This window comes from Pan troglodytes, chromosome 3 (assembly GCF_028858775.2).
Source record: "Pan troglodytes isolate AG18354 chromosome 3, NHGRI_mPanTro3-v2.0_pri, whole genome shotgun sequence".
Taxonomy (NCBI): domain Eukaryota; kingdom Metazoa; phylum Chordata; class Mammalia; order Primates; family Hominidae; genus Pan; species Pan troglodytes.
In genome coordinates, this window is record NC_072401.2 from 183,666,081 (window position 1) to 183,692,557 (window position 26,477).

At 38.5% G+C, this 26,477-nt stretch overlaps 1 protein-coding gene and 1 long non-coding RNA gene across 20 annotated transcripts in view; one reads left to right on the forward strand and one right to left on the reverse strand.

Annotated features, from left to right (window-relative positions):
• Positions 1–26,477, forward strand: part of TENM3 (teneurin transmembrane protein 3) — a 2,732,592-nt gene that overhangs the window by 1,935,455 nt on the left and 770,660 nt on the right. The window lies entirely within an intron of this gene.
• Positions 11,768–26,477, reverse strand: part of LOC107974498 (uncharacterized) — a 78,591-nt gene continuing 63,881 nt past the window's right edge. The window contains exon 4 of the long non-coding RNA XR_002943667.3: positions 11,768–12,103. This is a non-coding gene — a long non-coding RNA (uncharacterized LOC107974498). The remainder of the gene's footprint in view (positions 12,104–26,477) is intronic.

Genomic DNA, 26,477 nt, shown 5'->3' on the forward strand with positions numbered 1-26,477 from the left:
CTTGCTTCATCTAAGAAAACAGGAGTCTACAATTTGGGAAAAATGAAGGTTTACATTTGCCGAATTAGAGAAGTCAGCGATGTTAGGCTTTGTTAGAACTATCTGTTAAGTCCAGAAAGAAGACTATTATCTTAAGTTGATTAGGGAGAATAAGTTGAGCGGTGGCTGATTATATAATAAGAAAGTCTAAAATAATAATTTTGAACATGAAAGTTGAAAAGAGCAGTCTCAGGAATGTTTTGAAGAATTAAAGCCCTGGCCGAAGCAGAGAAAGGCAGTTTTCTTTCCTTTTTTTTTTTTTTTTTTTTAAATAATTCACGGAACAGAACAAACCAGAAAATCTTATTTGTTCTAAAGCTTCAAAACTACCTTCACCACCACCACCCACCAAGGTATTTGTATTCAAATCCCTATCTAAAGTGTCTCACTTTCATCCTGTTATATAACCTGTTTGCGGTCAACCAGTTCAGCATTAGGTAGTTCAAATATAAAATATTTTCTCTAGCTTAATGGGTCTTGGTGTTTTTCAATATAAAAAAAACTCTACAAAATTGGCTGCACATCGAAGAAACAAAGTAATAGTTAGCAAATGTGGGTGGTCTTTCGAAATTCTCATTTGTCTTGGCATAAAAAGAAGTGGTCTCTGTTCCTTGCTCTCTATCTACGCATAAATGCTGAATGTGAGTGCGTTTCTCTGGGCTTCAGTTTTTCTGTTTATTAAATGGAACCTGCCTCCACTTGAAAGTGGTATATCACACTGTTACTGTTAGGTAACTAACCAAACAACATAAGAAACCAAAATTTCCTTGTGAAGGGTGTTTCTTTTAGAAGTTATAATGACTCTTTCAGACCAATATGGTACCACTTAGTAAATTATAGCTTCCATCAACTACTACTTTTGCTACATAGTTGTTCTGAAAATATATATATAATCACACTGGCAAGTACTTGAGGAGTGACTTGTGCACTTAGAGAATGCAGATGTGTATCTCTAAAGTGCATTGAGTTCTTTTCAAGAATGTTGGCACATATATTTAGACTTGTTAAAAATTCAGAGATAAGCAACACATAAAAAGAGAAAAATGGCCTTTTTTCTAAGACTATTTAGGTGGATTTTATTCTATATGAGAGACCTAAGGTATTTCTAAAATGAAGAAAGGAAAAAGTGAGATCGAGTTGATTGGTTCAACAATTGGTACTTTATAAATTCCATAGATCATTCAGCATAGGAACTTGTATGAACTTTATAATACTATAACCATCACATACCAATAAAGAAACTTTTTGAAAAGGCTTTAAATGTCATTAATGTTTTCCCAAATTTCAATTGAACTTGTTGCCTTGGTTTTTGACTTATTGAGGAGAAAAGTTAATCATATTCTCTTTTGTATTATAGGAGAAATATATAAATGCCTTGAAAGCAACCTCAATCCCATTTATATTAGATCTCTGCCAGAAGGAAACTCTTTCAAAAATAGACAGAAGTTTTTCTCCAAGACAGAAAGCATGTTTACTTGAACTCATTTATTGGTCTTTCACTAGCACCTGGGATGCCCATGAAACAAGTCAGAGTTGATGAAGACCAGGGGCTCAGATAATCACAGGGGAGAGAGAGAGAGAGAAAGAGCTTCTCCCTTTAGGTGATTGTCAGTAAAAGTCCTTGTGGCTCCTTGCACCTTCCCCATTTCCTCATTTCCCCAGTTGAATTAAATCTAACCTTTCCTCAGACTCTTCATTAAGTCTAGGCTTAGGCTGGAGGAACGAAGAGGCTCACTTTAGTCAAGAACTCCACATTCTCGGTTGGTTCTCCTGTGATGGTAATACTGCCTTTCACTAGTAGTTAGGTCCTGCTTCCGTCCAATAAGACCAGGTTCCTACCTGTTAATCTGATTCCATGATTCCAAACTTAACTTTGTGTCTGCTATTGAATCCCAGTATCCCTGATGAACTTCTTAAAATCAACAAACTCCCAAGTGGACCTCAAAAAACTGTTACTCCTGCCCTTATTTAAGAATACTAATAATAAAACATTGAGGCAAAGCTTTTTGCTATTCATACCTGTAGGCTATAGACCACCCATTCTTTCTGAAAGAAGACCTGCATTCACAACATACTTCTGCATCATATTTTTCCCTTAAGCAACCAACACATACCTTTACCTTATGTCCTAAAACACAGCCTTTATACGAAAGCTCAAATCGGCCTCCACTCTTGACTTTGAATTTTTTTGTGTAGTAGACCTTTATGCCAACTAACTTGTATATAACTGTCACCAGATCAACTGACGTATTATGCTTGTTCAAGTGAGATATATTGATCATTTTTTTAATTGGATGGCCACTAGTGACTTGAATAATGGGTATTTCTGGAAATACAAATAGTAGATGCACAGCATGCAGGTAAGTTAAGTATCAGCTTTACCTAGGAATCAGCGGGTTTTCTTGATGACTAAGTACCCACATTTACTTTCTTGTAGTTCAGCATCTCTCTAATTACAATTATATTTTACGTCCATCTTCTCAGAATTCTTGGAAAACAACACTGTATATAAATTAGTATAAGCAGGTGGGCTACTAACATTTTCTTGCAGTTTAAAATACTGTGATCGAAGTGTGCAACCAGTGTTTCTTTCCAAATGACCTGAAGTCAGCCGACCCAATACAAAGGTTTGGAAGTAAAATTAGACTTAATATATTATACCCCATGGGTAACCAGCTTGAAACTAAGTAAACATATATACATATTAGTCATTTTGACAAAATACCTCATAATTAATTATAAGAATATATTTAAAACTAAGTAAAATTTGGACAACATTGTAGCTTCTCCCATAATGATTTGATTTTTTTGCAAGCAGATGCTTGACTGTTACATGCAAAACGGACATGATATTGACTTTGTTTTCTTGTTATTTACACATTGTGAGCTTCAGGTTGTCAACATTGTGACACTGACAAGGGAAATTATATCTCACTAATGTTTACCAGTCACTACACATGTCAAAGACTTCAACTTTTTATAAAGCAAGGATTAGATTTACCAGCCTACACTCTTTTCTTGCTATATGCAATTCTTTTAAAATAACTTTTAGTCTTATAGTTCTTTGAATTTGAAAAATATTTCCCTGTGTGTAAGTTTCATGTTCCAATAAATATTGTCAATATATCATATAATTTTATTTAGCTAATTCATTCATGAATACTAAAAAAATAAATAAATCTTCAGGCCTTTCAAGACTTAACTTGTTTTCTTATTCTCACTGTCTTAATGCCAATGGGGAAAAACATTCATTTTTGTAAGTAAAGAGATATGAAGAATATTGGATGTGTAACCATATTGTAGTTGGCTTATGTTAAAAGTATTTTTTTCTTTATTTCTTCTAAAAAAAAGCAAAACAAAACAGGATATATGTACAGAACGTGCAGGCTTATTACATAGGTATACATGTGCCATGGTGGTTTGCTGCACCTATTGACCCGTTCTTTAATTTCCCTCGCCTCACCCCCAAACCCCCAACAAGCCCTGGTGTGTGTTGTTCCCCTTTATGTGACCATGTGTTCTCAATGTTCAACTCCCACTTATGAGTGAAAACATGCGGTGTTTGGTTTTCTGTTCCTATGTTAGTTTGCTGAGGATGATGGCTTCCAGCTTCATCCATGTTCCTGCAAAGTACATGATCTCATTCCTTTTCATGGCTGCATAGTATTACATGGTGTATACTATGGGTGTACCACATTTTCTTTATCTAGCCTATCATTGATAGGCATTTGGGTTGGTTCCATGTCTTTGCTATTGCAGATAGTGCTATAATAAACATACGTGTGCGTGTGTCTTTATAGTAGGATGATTTATATTCCTTTGGGTATATACCCAGTAAGGGGATTGCTAGGTCAAATGGTATTTCTGGTTCTAAATCCTTGAGGAATCGCCATACTGCCTTCCACAATGGTTGAACTAATTTACATCCCCACCAACAGTGCAAAAGCATTCCTATTTCTTCACAGCCTCACCAGCATCTATTATTTCCTGACTTTTTAATAATCACCATTCTGACTGGCGTGAGATGGTATCTCATTGTGGTTTTGATTCGCACTTCTCTGATGATCAGTGATGTTGAGTTTTTCTCATGTTTGTTGACCATGTAAATGTCTTCTTTTGAGAAGTGTCTCTTCATATCCTTTACCCCCTTCTTGATGGGGTTGTTTTCTTCTTGTAAATATGTTTAAGTTCCTTGTAAATTCTGGTTATTAGACCTTTGTCAGATGGGTAGATTGCAAAAATTTTCTCCCATTCTGTAGGTTGCCTATTCACTCTGATAACAGATTCTTTTGCTGTGCTGAAGCTCTTTAGTTTAATTAAATCCCATTTGCCAATTTTGGCTTTTGTTGCAATTGCTTTTGGCATTTTTGTCATGAAGTCTTTGCCCATGCCTATGTCCTGAATGGTATTGCCTAGGTTTTCTTCTAGGATATTTATGGTTTTGGGTTTTACATTTAAGTCTTTAATTCATCTTGTGTTAATTTTTGTATAAGATGTAAGGAAGGGGTCCGGTTTCAGTTTTCTGCATACGGCTAGCCAGTTTTCCCAGCACCATTTACTGAATGGGAGATCCTTTCTCCATTGCTTGTTTTTGTCAGCTTTGTCAAAGATCAGATGGTTGTAGATGTGTGGTGTTATTTCTGAGGTCTCTGTTCTGCTCCTTTCATCTATATGTCTGTTTTGGTACCAGTACCGTACTGTTTTGGCTACTGTAGCCTTGTAGTATAGTTTGAAGTCAGGTAGCGTGATGTCTCCAGCTTTTCTCTTTTTGCTTAGGATTGTCTTGGCTATACAGGTTCTTCTTTGATTCCATATGAAATTTAAAATAGTTTTTTCTAATTCTGTGAAGAATGTCAATGGTAGTTTGATGGGAATAGCATTGAATCTATAAATTATTTTGGGCAGTATGGCCATTTTCATGATATTGATTCTTCCTATCCCTGAGGATGGAATGTTTTTCCATATATTTGTTTCCTCTCTGACTTCCTTGAGCAGTGGTTTGTAGTTCTCCTTGAAGAGGTCCTTCACATCCCTTGTTACCTGTATTCCTAGGTGTTTTACTCTCTTTGTAGTAAATATGAATGGGAGTTCATTCATGATTTGGCTCTCTGCTTGCCTATTGGTGGTGTAAAGGAATGCTTCTGATTTCTGCACATTGATTTTGTATCCGGAGACTTTGCTGAAGTTGCTTATCAGTTCAAGTTTTTGGGCTGAGACAATGGGGTTTTCTAAATATAAAATCATGTAGCCTGCCAGCAGAGACAACTTGACTTCCTCTTTTCCTATTTGAATATCCTTTATTTCTTCTCTTGCCTGATTGCCCTGGCCAGTACTTCCAAGACTATGTTGAGTAGGAGTGGTGAGAGAGGGCATCCTTGTCTTGTACCGGTTTTCAAAGGGAATGCTTCCAGCTTTTTCCCATTCAATATAATATTGGCTGTGAGTTTGTCATAAATAGCTTTTATTATTTTAAGATATGTCCCACCAATAACTGTTTATTGACTCCCTCCTTTTCAGTTTTTTGGAATAGTTTCACAAGAAGTGGTACCAGCTCCTTTTTGTATTTTCTGGTGGAATTCAGCTGTGAATCTGTCTGGTCCTGGGCTTTTTTGGTTGGTAGGTGATTAATTACGGCCTCAGTTTCAGAGCTTGTTATTGGCCTCTTCAGAGATTCACCTTCTTGCAGGCTTAGTCTTGGTAGGTTGTATGCATCCAAGAATTTATACATTTCTTCTTGATTTTCTAGTTTATTTGCCTAGAGGTGTTTTTAGTATTCTCTGATGGTAGTTTGTATTTCTGTGGCATCAGTGGTGATATCCCCTTTATCATTTCTTATTATGTCTATTTGATTCTTCTCTCTTTTCTTCTTTATTAGTCTAGCTAGCAAGCTACATGTTTTGTTAATTTTTTCAAAAAAAAAACAGCTCATGGATGCATTGATTTTTTGAAGGTTTTTTTCGTGTTTCTATCTCTTTCAATTCTTCTTTGATCTTAGTTATCGTATCTTCTGCTAGCTTTTGGATTAGTTTACTCTTGCCTCTCTGGCTCTTTTAATTGTGATGTTACAGTGTCAGTTTGAGATTCTTCTAGCTTTCTTCTGTGGGCATTTAGTACTATAAGTTTCTGTCTTAATACTGCTTTAGCTGTGTCCCAGAGATTCTAGTACGTTGTGTCTTTGTTCTCATTGGTTTCAAAGAACTTCTTGATGTCTGCCTTAATTTCATCATTTACCCAGGAGTCATTCAGGAGCAGGTTGTTCAATTTCCATGAAATTGTGTGGTTTTGAGTGAGTTTCTTAATCCTGAGTTCTAATTTGATTGCACTGTGGTTTGGGAGACTCTTTGTTATGATTTCAGTTCTTCTGCATTTACTGAGGAGTGTTTACTTTCAATTATGTGGTTGATTTTAGAATAAGTGCCATATGACACTGAGAAGAATGTATATTCTGTTGATTTGGGGTAGAGAGTTCTGTAGACGTCTACTAGGTCCACTTGATACAGAGCTAAGTTCAAGTCCTGAATATCCTTGTTAATTTTTTGTCTCGCTGATCTAATACTGACAGTGGGGTGTTAAAGTCTCCCACTATTATTATGTGGTAGTCTAAGTCTCTTTGTAGGTCTCTAAGAACCTGTTTTATGAATCTGGGTGCTCCTGTATTGGGTGCATATATATTTAGGATAGTTAGCTCTTCTTGTTTCATTGATCCCTTTACCATTACATAATGTCTTTCTTTGTCTTTTTTGATCTTTGTTGGTTTAAAGTCTGTTTTTTCGGGGACTAGGATTGCAACCCCTGCTTTATTTTGTTTTCCATTTGCTTGGTAAATTTTCCTCCATCCCTTTATGTTGAGCCTATGTGTGTCTTTGCATGTAAGAGGGGTCTCCTAGATACAGCGCACCAATGGGTCTTGACATCTTATCCAATTTGCCAGTCTGTGTCTTTTAATTGGGGCATTTAGCCCATTTACATTTAAGGTTAGTATTGTTATTTGTGAATTTGATCCTGTCATCGTGATGCTATTTGGTTATTTTGCACACTAGTTGATACAGTTTCTTTGTAGTGTCATTGGTCTTTATATTTTGGTGTGTTTTTGCAGTGGCTGCTACTGGTTTTTCCTTTCCATATTTAATGCTTCTTTCAGGAGCTCTTGCAGGCCAGACCTAGTGGTAACAAAATCCCCCAGCATTTGCTTGTCTGGAGAGGTTTTATTTCTCCTTTGCTTATGAAGCTTAGTTTGGCTGGATATGAAATTCTGGGTTAAAAATTCTTTTCTTTAAGAATGTTGAATATTGGCCCCCAATCTCTTCTGGCTTGTAGAGTTTCTGCTGAGAGGTCTGCTGTTAGTCTGATGGGCTTCCCTTTGTAAGTGACCTGGCCTTTCTCTCTGGCTGCCCTTAACAGTTTTTCCTTCATTTCAACCTTGGAGAATTTGATGATTATGTGTCTTGGGATTGATCTTCTCGTGGAGTATCTTAATGGAGTTCTCTGTTTTCCTGAATTTGCAAAATTTCCTGAATTTTCCTGTCTTGCTAGGCTGGGGAAGTTCTCCTGGATAATATCCTATAGTGTGTTTTCCAGCTTGTTTCCATTCTCCCCATCTCCTTCTGGCACTCCAATCAATCGTAGGTTCGATCTTTTTATGAAGTCCCATATTTCTTGGAGGCTTTGCTCATTCCTTGTCTTTCTTTTTTCTCTATTCTTGTCTGCATGTCTTATTTCAGGAAGCTGGTCTTCAAACTCTGATATCCTTTCTTCTGCTTGGTCTATTCGACTGTTGGTACTTGTGTATGCTTCCTGAAGTTCTCGTGCTATGTTTTTCAGCTCCATCAAGTCGTTTATGTTCCTCTCATTCTAGCTAGCCATTCCTCTAATCTTTTATCCAGGTTCTTAGCTTCTTTGCATTGGGTTGAACATGCTCCTTTAACTCATCATAGTTTTTTATTACCCATCTTCTGAAGCCTACTTCTGTCAATTCGTCCATCTGATCCTCCAGTTCTGCACCTTCGATGGAGAGATGTTGCGATCATTTGGAGGAGAAGGGGCACTCTGGCCTTTTGGGTTTTCAGCATTTTTTCATTACTTCTTTCTCATCTTTGTGAGTTTGTCCAGTTTCGGCCTTTGAGGCTGCTGACCCTTGGATGGTGTTTTTGTGGGGACTTTTTGTTTTTGTTGTTGATGATGCTATTGTTACTGCTTTCTGCTTGTTTGTTTTTCTTTCAATAGTCAGGTCCCTCTTCTTTAGGGCTGCTGCAGTTTGCTGCGGGGTCACTTCAGGCCCTATTCATCTGATTTGCTCCTGTGCCTGGAGATGTCACTCAAGGAGGCTGGAGAGTAGCAAAGATGGGTATCTCCTCCTTCTTCTGGGACCTCTGACCTCAAGGGGCACCAACCTGATGCCAGTAGCATTGCTCCTGTATAGGGTGTCTGACAACCCCTGTTGGAGGGTCTCATCCAGTTGGGTGGCATGGGGAGCAGGACCTGTTTAATGAAGCACTTTGTCCCTTGGTGGAGAGAGTGTGTTTCGCTGGAGGGAAACCCACTTATCAAGGCTGCCCGGATTCCTCAGAACTACCAGGAGGCTCTCCTGGTATGCAGAGACTGCTGCCACCCCTCCCCCTAGGGCCTCAGGTCCTGGGAGATCCGAATTCTGTCCCTGAGCCTCTGGCTGGAGTTATTGGAGAGCCTGCAGCTAAGCCCCGCCCACTGAGGAAGGATGGGTCAGGGTTAGACCTGAAGATACACTCTGGCCACAGACTGCCACAGCCCGTGCTTTGGGCTGTGGGGACAAGTCTGGGGACCAAGCCGTCCAGCCTCCCTGGCTCCAGCAGGGGAAAAGCGCAGCCTGGAGCTATAGAAATGGGTGCTGCCCTTCCCCTGCCCAAGGAGCTTAGGTGTTTGGAGTCCCAGTGCTGGCTGCTGCCCCCTCCTCCAAGGAGCTTAAATGGCTTAGACCCCAGGCAGCCACAGCTGGTGCTGGTTGCCCCTCCCCCTGGGAGTTCGGTTGGCTTAACCAGATTCCAGCTGAGAGGCTGTAAAAATCTGCACATTCTGGGGTTGGGATGCTAGGCCCCGGTGGCCTGGGTTCGCGAGTAGGATCTTCCTATCCGTGCATTACACAGTTCCGTGGAAAAAGCAGTTTCCCCGGCTGCGTAGAGTGCCCACTCACCGCCTCCCTTGGCTGGGGGGAGGGGGTTCCCCTTTCCCATGTGGCTCTCAGGTGGGCCGCCACACCACACTGCTCTTCCTTCTCTCTGTGGGTCCCGCCAGCTTTCTGGTCAGTTCTGATGAGTGAACCTGGATACTTTGGTTGCCAGTGAAATATTCACACACTTATTATGGCTTTTTTCCATGACAGCCTCCAAATGCTGTTACTTCTAGTCGGCCATCTTGGCCCCGCCCCCAAAAAATATTTTAGTCTTGATAAAATACAGCTATTTATACAAGTATAATGAAGCATTACTTTGTTCTTCTCTTCAGTTTAGGACTAGTAAATTGAATTTTATTCTGAAAAAGAAAACAGTCACATTAAGCTTAACAGGCCATCTGCATGCATACATATATACATTTGTACATACAAATCTCTACATGAAAACATATTAAAAACTGACAATCGGAAATAGATATGTGATTCAGAGAAACTGTCAGAATACATTGGAATAATATTTTATATTTTCACGTATATTACATATATAATTATACATATTCCAATATATACAGAAATTTGATTTACAAATAAATAATTATAATAGATGTGCTATAAAAAGTGCTGTGAGTTAAAATAACTCTGATTTTTCAAAGAAAAAATGGGATTCATGTGGATTATGTTCCTGAGTAAAGTCCTGATATCCAATTCTATTTTGAAATGTTCTCTCCCTTATTTTCTGATACCTTTAGTGGAATAAATAATATTGTGTTTTATACAGCAAGGTATTATGCTTTATAAAATTAATACCTTTTTATAATTCCTATTTTATTTTTAGTGAAAAATATTAGAAGGTTAAAAACAACAATAAAACCTTAAAAGTTTCCTTAGCAAGGTCCTATATGTCATGCTAAGAAGTTGAGTCTTCATCACAGAAGTTATTAAATCCAAGGAACAAGTTTAGAGTTCATGTGAACTGTTAGATGCATTCTATGCCATCAGCAGTTACCTGGCTCCACCACTCCTTCTCTGGGCTTCTGTGACATCATTCTCTTCAATTTCCCTCTAGCTTCTCAGTTGCATCTTCTCCAGCTGCTTTGCAGAAACTATCCTCTGTATTGAGTCAACATGCTAGATTAAATGTCTACAGTCTCCCAAGAAAATTCCATCCATGCCAGTGGCTATAGTTACTAACTATACTTGGATGACTCTCAAATGCATATCTCCAGCCCTGACCTTTTCTTGGAAGTCCAGCTCCATGTATTCTACTGCACACTTGAAAGTGTCCACTCATATTTCTCTAAAGCCCAAAACTGAACTCATTATATTTCTACTTCAAACCCTGATGTTCCTCCAATTTTCCCTACCTTACTGATGGACACCACCATACTCACAGTTGCACATCCCAGACATTGAGAGTCATTCTTTACACCTCTGTCTCTTTCATTTCCCATATCCAGATCCACTTGATTTTACTTCCTATTTATTTCCTATATTCATTCATTTCTCCCTGTATCTCACCACAACTCTGGTCACCAAAAGTTTCCTAACTGGATTCCCCACATCCAATTTTGCTTCACTCCAGTCCATCATCTGAGCTGTAGCAAATTATAGTCTGATACTCCCATGCCTACACTTCTTGATGACTTTCCATGTGCTTTAGAAAAAAGGCCAAGATTCTTAATGTAGCATACAATAGTCTGTATAATCCAATCCCTGCCCACCTCGGCAGCTTCATTTCAAGCTAATTTTCCACTGGCTCCTGCATTCCAATTACTGCTGCATTGCATTTTCCAAAAAGGGTCGAATACTATTTCCAAACCCATGCTCTTTCAGAATCTGGCTACCCTCCATCAAGAGGTGGAGTCTATTCAGCTTTCCTTTGAGCCTGGGCAGGATCATGACTGCTGCAAACAATAGACTAAGGCAGAGGTGATGCTGCATGACTTTCAAGGATAGGTCATATTTAAAAATATATAGATTCCCCTCTAGCCCCTTGTTTGCGGACACCTATTTGGAGAAATAAACCAGTGTGTTATGGGGAATCACAGACTAAGCCCATTCAAAGAGACTTCATGGAGAGACCTAGATAGAGAAGAACTGAGGCCCCCAACCGACAGCCGGCAACCACTGCAAACATATGAATGACAAGGTTTCAGATTATTTCTGTCCCCAGCCTTCATGTCAGCCAATTAAGGCCCCAGAGATCACAGAACAGAGACAAGCAATCTCCACTGTGTCCTGACTGAATTATTGGCCCTTAAACTCTGTGAGCATAACAAATGGTTATTTTGCACCATTAAGTCATGAGGTGATTTGTGATCATCATTAGATAGTTAGAACAATCGCCCTGGCCTTTCTAGTCCAGAACTCACAGAATATTGCCTTCTGCTTTAGCACTTTTCCTCTCCTGGGCTTCCATACACAAATCTTCGCCAATTCCAGGCAGTACTTAATATTTCCTTATCCTTCTGAAATCAGCTCAAATTTCAGCAAATAGCAATATAATTATGGAATGTAGGAATATTACATTACTAGAAGACCACGCATCCTGAACCAAAGGGATGGACGTAAAGAATGCCGGAATTGTCTGACCTGCCATGGATACCAGGCATGGCCTCAAAGCATCCTACAAGCTAAAGCTTTCACTAAAGTCTGGAGAAACAAGAGAGAAAGAAACTCACATTTTATGGACCATACCCTGCAACATGTGGTGGATAACACTTTTTGGATCATTTTAAAGTTTTCTTTAGCAATTTCTTACCTCCTGAGAAACATTCTTGCTCCCTTCGGGTCAATGTCAGAATAACCACAACCAAAACTGCTGCAGCTCTGGGTCTCTCACCATAGTCTGGGGTGGATTGTCACAAGGATCATGAAATTTGGAGGAACTTCATTAGATGAAGGGAATATTGGGAGTAACTGTAAGGAAATACAGAAGCACTTCAGTAATTTTTTTCATGACAGGCCTAAAAATATCTGTTTTATTTGAATCTTTTCTTTTTGTAAATTTTCCTGTAGCAAGCATCCATCTTTTTTTTTAGAGCCCGTTTCACCTTGCACTTTCATGGTATTTTAGTCACCTCAGCCTCTCAAAACAAAACAAAACAAAAACAAAAAAACAAAAACGAAAAACCCCTGCCATCAATTTACTTGTCCATTATATCACAATTCTCCACTTTTCCCCTTGAATGAATGGCGAGCATTCAAAGAAACAAATGGGCGTGTTTAATTCCGAAACTGCATCCCAAGTCTTCCAATCTCAGTCTTGAGCCCAAGACTTTGGCTTATACCAGGCTGCTGCTGCCACTGAAATGAAGTTTTGGAGTTTTTTCCTGTGTTTTTCAAAATAATGTGTAAGGATTCAGTTTATGACTACACTAACACCGGCGTGTTTTTCCTAGCAGATGCAGTAAAGCTTAGAACAATCAAATAAGTGTCCTTTTCCAAACGAGTTCCCTTGGGAGGCCCTTGCCTTATGAATTTATGTTACCTTTGTTCAATGCACATTGCAACTGCCATCAGAGAAGAGCTTCCAGTGACAGAAGAATATCAGTACCAGTACTTTAGATCCACTGAACACTTGTCCTGATTCCAAAATGTTTTTCTTTCCTGCACTTGTCCCTTGTTCCCTGAGCACCGCTTACTAATCCAGGCCTCCCTTTCTCCTCTGATGCTAAAGTCAACAAATCAAGGACTTCTAGGGACCAGCCTGGAACTGAAAGAAACTCCCTGGGAAGAAAAGCTCTGGGGCTCAGAGAGGGTCTGTGGGATCAGCTTCTCCAAGTGACATGGATGTGATTCATGGGACACTCTGAAGCTGACCAGTAGAAGTCAAAGTTTGTCTACATTTATATTTTCATTTGAATGAAGGACATAATCTTTCTCTTGAGTAAAGTACTCTCTATATAATATATAGAGAACTATAGAACTATAATTATTATGTATAGAATGCTTTATATGCTGTATGTAATACTTATAAAGTACTACAGTATAATACTTTATATTATATATACATATATCTGTGTGTGTATATACATATATACACACATATATGTATATATGTGTGTATATATATACACACATATATATGTATATATGTGTGTATATATATACACACATATATATGTATATATGTGTATATATATACACACATATATACATACATGTATATATATATACACACATATATATGTATATATATATATAAAGTGTTAAAACTGTTGGTACCCTGAAATTAGTAAAATTGTGAGCTAACGTGCTAACACACTGGGGAGCTACTTACCATTAGCCTTAGCTCTATTAAATAGAGCAAGGTTAGCCTATATATGGTGCCCATTCCTCGACCTATGGTGACATCACTAATCAATCACAAAACCCTTTCCCAAAACACCTAGACTAGACTTCGGAATCCACGCCATAGCCATCTCAGTCAATCAAAGCTGGCTCAAAAAATGAAATTTATTTGCCATTTCAGAAATAGAAGTGAGCCCATTTCCTCTAGAATGTATTATTAAAATTCAGATTTTGTGAGGAAAAGAAGATCCTAGGAGAAAAACAAAAAAACCCAGAGGCAATGGTAGGGCCCCTCCTATGAGTCTGTCTCAGCAGCACATTAGACTAAATTAGATTTATTAAATTAGCTAATTGTCGTGTTGGAAGGCACAGGCGAGCTGATCCTGAGGTGAGAAACAAAACAAATAGGTTGCAGCAGTATGGATGGGGCACTGGGGAAGCGTTTAGCCTCACTAAACCTTAGGAAGCTGGTCCTAATGAGGTGTACCAGGGGCGGCAGAGTCTTTGCAGAAGGCTCTGAGCGCAGGAGAGCATGCCCTGGGTCCAAGGACCCATCTAGAAAGGATCAACCTTTCCAACTGACATGCAGAGAGATTAGCAAAATGTTTAACTAATGCTAAAGTTCACCAAGCCCAACAAGCCAATCCCTGTTACATTTGCTATAAAAGCAAAGTCTGGAATTAGAGAAAATATTCTTGCAAATAATCAAAATAAGATTTCTAATTTTAAATTAAGGGACACAAGGCCTCTAATGACACATTTACATATGCATTTCCTTTGTAGAATATACCCTATTTTCAAAAGTGAATTTAAGGGAAGAATTCCCCTGCTCTACTTCTTCTTTCTACTTTGTCAATACAAGGGGTGTTCGCGGCCATCGTCACAGCCTGAGCGGATGGCAGGATCTGCCTCGGGTGCTCCTGTGCGAGCTCAGGGCTCCTCTGGGACCACCACCAGCTGCCTGCCCTGCTCCCACAAAGGCCGTTTAGTTGTCAACAATAACTGAGGATTCAACTATGTCTCACGGCAGCCAGGTGGTCATACAGCTCCTCCAATCCCCTTTTGTCTTGTTCGAATGTTAATATCAGAGATGGAGGAAAGAAAAGTCGCATTTAAAAACAGCATCCTGAACATCTTAGCTTTTCTCTGTTTGGACTCCTTACTGGGTTTCCTAAAATGGCAGCTATCACTGAGCACAGTCGTTTCCTTTGCGGGTGTCCAAAAACCCCAGTCATTTCATTGTTTTACATTTTTTAACTCATGATTTTAATTTTTATTTATTTATTTATTTATTTATTTTTAGACATGGTCTCACTCTGTCGCCCAGGCTGGAGTGCAGTGGTGCGATCTTGGCTCACTGCAACCTCCGCCTCCTGGGTTCAAGTGATTCTCCTGCCTCAGCCTCCTGAGTAGCTGGGACTACGGGCATGCACCACCACACCCAGCTAGTTTTTGTATTTTTAGTAGAGACGGGGTTTCACCATGTTGGCCAGGCTGGTCTCGAACTCCTGACCTCGTGATCCACCTGTCTCGGCTGGGATTACAGGCGTGAGCCACTGCACCTGGCCTGATTTTAAATTTTTAAGATGACCCTCCTCATCGTACTTTGTCTCTAGTATGTTAGAGAAAACCATCATTAACTTAAAAACACAGGGTTTGTTCTTTAAAAGTCTATTAACATAAACCTAGATATCATTAAGCTTGTATCAATGAAGTTTCATAAATCCGTCTTGACTGATTATTTTGGGAATCTGATGTCATTTTCAGCCACTTAAAATGCCTGAGCGGTTAAAGATTTGTCTCTGATGACTCAACTTAATGTGGGTGTGTTGGGTTTTTTCCTGTTTGAGAGACAGTTCTCCTTCAACGTGTTATTCGTGCAGATGACTGAGATGGTGTCTGGAAATGTGCTCTATCACACGAAACATTGTTAATACCATGCTCCTATTTGAATTTCTCAAAATGTTGGTGCTACCGTTGAGGTACTTGAGATGATCTCATTCACCATTTCACAAACAGTAAAACTTTTTACCCAATTGACAAAAATATGCTTAATTCTAAACTCTCTCACAGGAACACAGTATTGCTTTCATCTTCTTGTTAGCATGGCGAGTCTTTGTTTTTAGTTATTTTCCTGAGACGGTATTTGTTAAGGCAGGTTTTGCAACTGCTTTGAACCTACCGTCCCCAGTGATGTCTCCTGCTTAGGGTCCTTGAGACTGGTCTGTGTGCATTTTCCCCTTGGCTTCAGCGGGACTTTTGACAGCAGACAAATTAGAGGATTGAGTTGTAAATAGAGGGTCTGATAAGATCCACCAGCCAAGTTTATGTCTCACATTCTCTATAGGCAACTTTTACTTGCTTTCCAGAGCATTGGAAATAGGTGATTGGGTCCAAACTATACCCATCATATCTTTAAATAATAGCATCATAAACTAATAACGATTCCTTTACCAATGAATATAGGCCATTAACATATAAAGATGTTTTATTCTTTTTAAAAAATTACCTCGACGTTTGTTCTTAGTATTCACTTTAGATTGTCTTTCCAGAATTGATTGGTTTTATGTAAAAAAAATGATAAAGTAACAATCATTTTCATGTCTCTATAAATGAAACATTTCAAAATAATTTAAAATGTAAAAAAGAGCACATAATTTGGGCTAGTCAGATTTTCTCTGGATTTTGTCAGGAGTTCATTTACCAAAAGTCATAAAATTTGCCAAATACACCCTCACTGTTTGCCTTACAATGGACACATATTCCAAACATAGACAAGACCACATGCAAAATTAAGTCTTTTGCTGATTTTAGATACAGACCACAGAGCGACTTAGCTGCCTTTAGCCAATTTCCCTGCTAGCTGGCCCTGCTCCCTGAGGTACTCTCCCCTTCACCAGAGTACTCTGTTCCCATCCACACCCTGCCCTCCTGGCCATGTCCATCACCAGGCCACACGCCGTGCTTCGCCCTGTCCTGCCAAAATACAGGCATGAGAAATGCAGGAAGTTTGGTGAAGTGTGAACATACAGGTTGGTTGAGAGGCTTGTTTTTTTTCATCTTCTACTCTACCTAGTGAAAATTGGCTTGCTTGTGTGCATGACAAAATGGACTTTCTCCTGGATTGAGTTTTACGTAGTCATTAAGATTAAAGTTGTAGTGAAAGAGGAACATCATATTATACTTGTATATAATGTTTAGCCTTTTCTGTTTACAAAGGAGTATATGATTTCCAAGAATCATTTTTTCACAATAAACTCTTTGTTAATAAGTTTAATTGTGTTAACATTATGAAATACAGACACACACACACACATGCCCTCCTTACTTAGATAAGAGCCTAGGACCTAAATAAAATAGTCCCATACTATAAAATAATGATGCAGGCTTTTAAAGGAATTTTTCTTGTAGTTCTTACATGCTTTGCATGAGGACCTTGTGAAGGGAGTGATAAAATCCTATAAATTGTCTTGGTATTGATCGGCATAACAGGCTTACATTAGCACCTGAACTGGAACTTCCTATGAGCCCATGAACACATTCAGAGAGATTAACTAAGACGATTTTCTTTTGCTATTTTACAAACTAAAGTCACTTTATAATTTATTGGCAATGTCTTTAGAGGGACAGAAAACAGAACAAAGGTCTTAAAGCTACTGAGCAAGGCACGGAGCTTATGATATTATATGCAATGATAATGCAAACCACAGGAAATTTATGGTGAGGCAGGAAAATACATTATGTTATATATTTCCTGAGAGCTGGAAATGATGTTGTGATCATTTGAAGTTAGGGAACATCTAATTCTGGATGAGTAATTATTTGGTTTGTACAACCAGATAACTTACCGTGTACGACTATCCTAGAAGGGGATGATTCTTTGGGTTTTCAATATTAATTGATTTATGTGGTATGAGATTGAATTGCTAACTTTCTTCTGGTCTGCTTGTAAATTTCTACAAAGAAGATCCTTCGCCTTCTGTCCTCTATAGCCATCCACCCTGATTAGCCAATGCTGCAGTCTCACAAGTGTGTGGGATTTTATTTTCTTAACTAAACTACTTGCCTAACTCAGAGATGTAAGCTCAATGGAAGAAGAAAAAAAAAAATTGACTGAGTTGTAATCATTTGGAGTGTTTGAAATAATTTGAATGGATGGGGATTATTTGCTTCAGAAAGCCTCTGTCTAACAGTATTCCTAGGAGCTAGGAAAACCAGCATTCTAATCTCAAACTCTGACATTTTTTGACAAGTTGCTTTAGTTCCCAGCATCATTCTGACCTTTGTATAATGAGAATAATAATATTTATCTAGCTTAGATTAAATCTTCCATCGTATTGTTGGGAATATTTCACTTTGATAAAGTGATCTTTCCTTTCAGATTCCTTACATGCTTTACAAATAAAATTGATTTAACAGTTTGCTGTTTCCTATTGCATAGATGTAGAAACCAAGACACAGAGAAATCATATTTTACTGCATATTTTGAGATTTAATAATAGCTAATATTTGCTGAGTGGTTACCTAGTGCCAGACATGGTACGTAACCTCATTCGATTCTACAGTAACCCTGCAAGGATTGTACTCCTACTTTCATAGTAAAGAAAACAGTGGCTTTAAAAGACTAAGGGAGTTTCCCAGAATCATCCAGTGAGTAGGGGGCACTGTCCAGATCACAGTGCAAGCATCTACTACCCCCAGCGTTACCAAAACCAAGACAAGTCGAAGTTGTATCTCAGCAAGGTGTCCATGAAACAAGGTCCTGGCTTGGCTGCATTTGGATTTCACTGTCCTATCGCCTGGGCTGGTTACCTGGTGAGCAATAACATTTCCCTTTCCATTTCTGAAGCCACTCTCAAAGACCAACCCTTTAGTGGATATTGTGTCTTTCTTTGGCTGCACAGCATCTGATGGCCATACTTCTGATAGCAACCTCACCCTCAATTTGGAAACCCCCAAAGTTTCCTGTGAACCGAATGTGAAAACATCAAGCCCTTTCTGAGTCATGCTGGCTATTTCCTGCCACCAGCTTGTGGCCTGGTTCTTTGCATCCAGCGCCACTGGTCAAAGCTCCCTCTTGTCCTCTGCTCCTCATGACCTACAGTGCGGGAATTACTGAAATGCTGTGGATTAGACATTTTTCCCTTTGCTATATGTGTGATGTCTTCGCTTCTCTAAGGTTTAATGCCAATCCCCTCAATTCAACACAGAGACCAATTCTCCCAGTGTTTTCCACTGCAACATTTTGCTTATACATATCAGTTCTGTTATGAAAAAATAAAAACCAAAGTAGTACTTAAACATCAAAGAGAAACCTCCAAACCAAAGTTGACCTGTAGCCTTGACCTCGTTTCTCTTGGAAAAATTAGTGTGGAAAAAGATATTTACTTGGGTTGTTGTTGTTGTTCTTGTTGTTGAGACAGGGTCTTGCTCTGTCTTCCAGGCTGAATCTTGGCTCACTACAGCCTTGACCTTCCAGGCTTAAGCAATCCTCACACCTCAGCCTCCCAAGTAGCTGGGACTACAGGCACATGACACCACATCCAGCTAATTTTTGTACTTTTTTGTAGAGACGAGGTTTCTCCACATTGCCCAGTCTGGTCTCAAACTCCTGAGTTCAGGTCAAGCAATGTGATCCACCTGCCTCAGCCTCCCAAAGTGCTGGGATTACAGACGTGAGCCACTGTGCCTAGCTGGGTTTTTCTACTTGGTTGTGGAAGACTCAGTCTTCATGGGAGCCAATAGACCGAACTGCTTTGGGAATAGCTTTAACGTATTTGGCTGTGTTTTAAGGGTAATCTGGGGCCAGGTGCTGTGGTTCATGTCTGTAATCACAGCACTTTGGGAGGCTGAGGCGGCCAGATCCCTTGAGGTCAGGAGTTTGAGACCAGTCTGGCCAACATGGTGAAACCCCATTTCTACTAAAAATACAAAAAATTAGCTGGGCGTGGTGGTGGGAGCCTGTAATCTCAGCTACTTGGGAGGCTGAGGCAGGAGAATTGCTTGAACCCAAGAGGCGGAGGTTGCAGTGAGCCAAGATCACGCCATTGCACTCCAGCCTGGGCAACAGGGCCAGACTCTGTCTCAAAAAAAATTAAAAAATAGTTTAAAAAAGTAATCTGGGGGAAAGGGGGAATAGAGAGAGATTGGTTAAAGGATAAAAAAGTTACAACTAGAGAGGAGGAATAAGTTGTAGTGCTCTATAGCTCTGTAGGATGACTGTAGTTAACAATAATATACCATTTCACATAGCTAGGAGGATATTGAATGTTCCCAACACAAAGAAATGAGAAAGATTTGAGATGGTGGATATGCTAATTACCCTGATTTGATCACTATACACTATATATATTGCAACATCTCTATGTACCCGATAAATATATACAACTGTTATGTCCATTTAAAAATAAAAAAGAAAAGAAAAGTCATCTTTCAAAGTAAGCATTTTAATGAAATCATATCACTTCTCAACTTAAAATCCTCCAGTGGTTTTCCATCACTCCCAGGACAATACTCAAAACTCATTTTTGCACTCACTCTCAAGGCTTAGCCTACGCATCTCTCCAGCCTCACCTGGTACCACATCCCCTCCTTGCCAATCAGGCCTGCCAGTTTTCTTTCTTATTTTTATTTTATTTTCTTATTGCTATTTCTCCCTCTGGATTTTTTTTTCAAATTTTCTCTTAGATTCAGGGAGTACATGTGCAGGTTTGTTACATGGGTATATTGTGCAATGCTGAGGTTGGGGCTTCTGTTGAACCCATAACCCAAATAGTGAACACAGTACCCCACAGGAACTTTTCCAACCCACTCTAGTGTCTACTATTCCCTTCTTTATGTCTATATGTACCCAATGTTTAGCTCCCACTTATGAGAACATGCTGTATTTGGTTTTCTGTTCCTGCATTAATTCACTTAGGATAATAGCCTCCAGGGGCATCCATGTGGCTGTAAAGGACATACTATTGTTCTTCTTCATGGCTGTATAGTATTCCATGTACATATACACTGTATATGTACCACAGTTTCTTTATTCAATCTACTGGGCACCTATGGTGATTCCATGTCTTTGCTACTGTGAATAGTTCCTGCCAGTTTCTGATCACATTACAGCCTCCCATTCTGGGCCTTTGCGTATCCTTCCCTCTCCCTCTCCTCTTTCTCACTTCACCTAAATACTTCCACTGATTAGTCATATTTCACTCAATTTCCCCCAGAAAACTTTAAAAGATGCCCAAGATTATAAAAGACCCTCTAGCATATCCTTCCATAGAACATCATTCTTTACCATTAAAGAATTTATCAAAGTTTATAAAGATATATTTGTCCATTGGTTTAAAGGTTCTCTAGACCTCTTGCCCTGTGAGTGCAAGAATGAAGCTAGCCTTGCATATCACTGTATCCCTTTCATCTAAGAATGTTCTAGAAATTTGTGGTGCCCAATGAATGTTTGATGAATAAACAAATGAATGAATAAATTTAAGTGGGAAAATGTAATATCAAAGTGTAAATAGTAGTCAACCTTTTACTTTCTCTCTTCAATATTTACTTATTGAAAAAAGCATGTATCACCTTTCTAATCAGAAAAAAACTTCCAGTTATTAAAAGTCAAAAAATAACATATACTGGCAAGGCTGCAGAGAATAGGAATCCTTATACATTGTTAGTGGAAATGTGAACTAGTTCAGCCCCTGTGGAAGGCAGTTTGGAAATTTCTCAAAGAACTAAAAACAGAGCTACCATTTGACCCAGTACCTCCATCACTGGGTATATACTCACAGGAAATAGATTGTTCCACCAAATTGTTCTGCACCCGTATGTTTATAGCCACATGTTTGTTTGTTCACAATAAGAAAATCATGGAATCAATCTTGGTGCCCATCAATGGTGGATTGGATAAAAAAAAAAAAAATGTGGTACATATACACCATGGAATGCTATGCAGCCATAAACAGAGTGAAATTATGTCCTTTGCAGCAACGTGGATGCAGCAAGAGGCCATTATTCTAAGTGGATTAATGTGAAACAGAAAATCAAATACTGCATGTTCTCACTTATAAGTGGAAGCATTGGGTACACATGGACACAAAAATGGAAACAACAGACACTGGGGATGTTAAAAGGAGGGAAGTGGGGAAAGAGCTGAAGACCTATGAGGTACTGTGTTCACCGTTTAGGTGATGCGTTCATTAGGAGACCCAAACCTCAGCATCACACGATATACCCATGTAACAAACCTGCACATGTATCCCCTGAATTAAAAAAAAAAAAAAAAATCCAAAAAGAAGAGACATTTACTGTCTTGCTAAACACCTAAGTCTAAGAAAGATACCCAGACTCTAAAAATATATTTAGCTTAACAAATTCATATTTTAACATAAATATTCCTGCCATAATTTTCCCAATTTATTTTTTTCTTTTGTATTTTTAAAGTCTAGCTTGCTCACAACGCGTTCCAGAGAGGGAAAAATAGTATATCATTTCCTAGCCATTTCTTAAATACCAAACAACATCATGAAATGTCAGATTTTGGGCTGAAATCAGAAAATAATTTTTAAGCATACTTAAAAATGTATAACAGTAATTATAATCCACCACCCAAACCAGTTTAAAAATTTTAATAGCATTTCTGGCCTAAAGTGGATAGGGGCTGAGGAGGGAGAAAAAAACGCCTTCCAGCTTATTTTTTTCAAATATAAAAGCTTGCCCTGAGCAGATGCGTTTTCCACAGTGCTGTCAGCAGCAGACCTAATTGCTTTTCATGTAAATTAAGAATATGTACCTTTGTTTAAGCAGTAATCTAGGTCAACAAGACGGGGTTGGTTTATTTGTTTTAGCTTATGTAGAGCTTTGAAATGGCAGTTAGAGCATGGCATGAACGTTATTCTTGGCTTCCATTTATTTAAGAAAACATTCCTCTTTTAAACTTTCTTTTTTCCAAACCTCCACTTACCAATACCAATGATCCACTCCACACATCACGAAGGCATGTAAAAATACTTAACAGCTTTGATATAAGACACTTGGGAGTTTGGGTTGCTGCTATATATTTTTACATCTTTTATATTTGTTAAAGCTTGATGAATCTGAGAATAAGTCTAGAGGGTAAATACTGACTTGAAACCATTTGCTTTTGAGTTGCCTCACTATAATTATCATAGGTTTTTTCCTCTCCTCCTGGAACAGACAAATTTGGGGTATTTTGGTCAAAAAAGATATAAGTACTCTGATTACCAGACAAATAATTTTGAACATAGATTATATCATAGGGAGGAATTTCTGACCGACCCCTCCTGGTTTATGACAGCAGTGAGCTGAAGTGTACGCCACTGATCACTGGCCCCCTGTGCATGGAAAACTGTATCTCAGCAGGTGCTACCTGGAATCTGGCAAAAAGGTTTGTTCATTTGTTTGCATGTTTGTTTTAAACACTTCCTGCCAGGGGAGTATTTTGTGAACAATATACCACAAAGGAAGTTTATTTTTAAAGATCAAAGAACAATTTTTCTCATATAATATGTAGTAGGGTAATATATCATCTGTACCAAAATCCATTATAGCTGTAATCCACTGGTTGTCATACTCTCATAAATATGATGTATTAATAATAAAATAATTTAGAAGAATTCCAGGACCCATGGAAGTCATGGAGTTATATGGATGTAAAATAAAGGGACTTTCTCTTGAGGGGACAAATTCCTTACTGCCATTTTAGTGTCAAGCTATTTCATTCCGCTGTAAGAGAACATTGCAATAATGCACTCATGATTATATATTTCAGTTTTTAAATGTGTTGTTAACAATGAAGAAAAATATTGAATGTAAAAATATAGATTTGGGGGAAAAAACAACATTCAAAAGATTAACTACTGGTCAGAAAGAAAATGCAAAATCAAGAATTTGAAGAAAAAATATTTTTTCTTAAGAAGCTTTATTACCAAAAAACAAAAAGTCATACATTGTTTTGTATTTGTTTTGTTTACAAGAAAGTGAAAATTTTAGAATGTCTACACTAAATACACCCATCCAGCAAAAGTTTAATGATGACAGTCAAGAGGAAGGCCATAAAACAAACACTGGAGCAATTCAAGTGATATTAGAAAAGTGTCAAATATTTACTACCTGTTATGGGGATGGGTAAATCTGGTTGTTTGTTTGTTTACATATTTATGTATGCAGTATTTATTTATAATCTGTATTTTTTAAAAAATGATTTATGGTATATTTCTTTATGCTCAGCCTTCTTTCAAAAACAAGGTAGCTGAATCTTTTTAAAGATGTATTATTGTAATTTACGTGGGTACATAGCAGGTGTATATATTCAGGGGGTCCTGGAGATGTTTTGATACAGGCATGCAGTGGATGATCACCACATCAAAATGGGGTATCCATCCCCTCAAGCATTTGTGTCTTTGTGTCACAAACAATCCAATTATACTCGTTATTTTAAAATGTAGAATTATTATTATTATAGTCACCCTGTTGTGCTATCATGTACTAGGTCTTATTCATTCTTTCTAATGATTTTTTTGCCATTAACCATCCCCACCTCCCCTTGACCCATCTACCACCCTCCCAGTGTCTGGTAACCATCCTTCTACTCTCTATCTCCATAAGTTCAATCTTTTTGATTTTTAGATCCCACAAAAAAAAAGTGAGAATATGCACTGCTTGTGCTTCTGTGCCTGGCTTGTTTCACTTAACATAATGACCTCCAGTTCCATCCATGTTGTTGCAAATGACAGGATTTCTTTTTTTTTTTTTTTTTTTTTTTTTTTTTTTTTTTTTTTTTGAGATGGAGTCTTGCTTTGTTGCCCAGGCTGGAGTGCAGTGGCGCGACCTCGGCTCACTGCAAGCTCCGCCTCCCGGGTTCACGCCATTCTCCTGGCTCAGCCTCCCCAGTAGCTGGGACTACAGGCGCCTGCCACCACGCCCGGCTAATTTTTTGTATTTTTAGTAGAGATGGGGTTTCACTGTGTTGGCCAAGATGGTCTCGATCTCCTGACCTCGTGATCCGCCTGCCTCAGCCTCCCAAAGTGCTGGGATTACAGGCGTGAACCACCACGCCTGGCTAGGATTTCATTCTTTTTATGGCTGAATAGTATTCCATTGTGTGTATGTACCACATTTTCTGTATCCATTCATCTGAGGATGGACACATCAACATCTTTGGAAGGTTGCTTCCAAACCTTGGCTACTGTGAACACTGCTGTAACTAAAAAATATGGGAGTTCAGGTATCTCTCTGATATACTGACTTCTTTTCTTTTGGGTATATACCCAGCAGTGGAATTTTATAGTTTTCATATAGTAGCTCCATTTTTAGTTTTTTGAGGCAGTTCCAAACTGTTCTCCATAATAATTGTACTAATTTACATTCCCACCAACAGTTTACCAGCGTTCCCTTTTCTCCACATTCTCGCAAGTATTTGTTATTGCCTGTCTTTTGGATATAAGCCATTTTTTGCTGGGGTAAAATGATATCTCATTTTAGTTTTGATTTGCATTTCTATGACGATCAATGAAGTTGAGCACCTTTTCATAGGCCTGATTGCCATTATAAGTCTTCTTTTTTAATTTTTTTTATTATACTTTAACTTCTAGGGTACATGTGCACAATGTGCAGGTTTGTTACATAGGTATACATGTGCCATGTCAGTTTGCTGCACCCATCAACTCATCATTTGCATTAGGTATTTCTCCTAATGCTATCCTTCTCCCAGTCCCCCACCTCCTGACAGGCCCCAGTGTATGATATTCCGCGCCCTGTGTCCGTGTGTTCTCATTGTTCAGCTCCCACCTATGAGTGAGAACATGTGGTGTTTGGTTTTCTGTCCTTGTGACAGTTTATTGAGAATGTGCTTTCCAGCTTCATCCATGTCCCTGCAAAGACATGAACTCATCCTTTTTTATGGCTGCATAGTGCTCCATTGTGTATATGTGCCACATTTTCTTAATCCAGTCTATCACTGATGGACGTTTGGGTTGGTGCCATTTGTAAGTCTTCCTTTGAGAAATGTCTGTTCAAATCTTTTTCCCATTTTTAATTGGATTGTTAGATTTTTCTCTATATAGTTGTTTGAGCTCCTTATATATTCTGATCATGAATTCCTTGTCAGATGAGTAGTTTACAAATATATTCTCCCATTCTGTGGGTTGTCTCTTCACTTTATTGATAGTTTCCTTTGCTGTACAAAAGCTTTTTAACTTGATGTGATCCCATTTATCTGTTTTTGCTTTGGTTGCCTGTGCTCGTGGGGTATTACTCAAGAAATATTTGCCCAGACCAATGTCCTATAGAGTTTCCTCAGTGTTTTCCTGTAGTAGTTTCATAGTTTGAGGTCTTAGATTATGTCTTTAATCCATTTTTATTTGATTTTTGTATATGGTGAGAGAGAGGGATCAACTTTCATTCTTCTTCATATGGATAGCCAGTTTTCCCAGCACTATTTATTGAGGAGAGAGTCTTTTCCCCAATGTATGTTTTTGGCACCTTGGTTGAAAATGGTTTACTGGAGGTGTGTGGATTTGTTTCTGGGTTCTTTACTCTGTTCCATTTGACCAATGTGTCTATTTTTATGCCAGTACCATGCTGTTTTGGTTACTATAACTCTGCAGTATAATTTGAAGTCAGGTAATGTAATTCCTTCAGTTTTATTCTTTTTGCTTGGGATAGCTTTGGCTCTTCTGGGTCTTTTGTGATTCCATATAAATTTTAGGATTGTTTTTTATATTTCTGTGAAGAATGTCATTATTTTGATAGGGATTGCATTGAATCTATAGATTGCTTTGGGTAGGGTGGACATTTTAACAATATCGATTCTTCCAATCCATGGTGGAAGAATTTTTTTGGTTCCCTCTTTAATTTCTTTCATCAGCATTTTATAGTTTTCATTATAGAGATCTTCTTAGGTATTTAATTTTATTGATGGCTATTGTAAATGGGATTACTTTTTTGATTTCTCTTCAAATTGCTCACCGTTGGCATATAGAAATGCTAC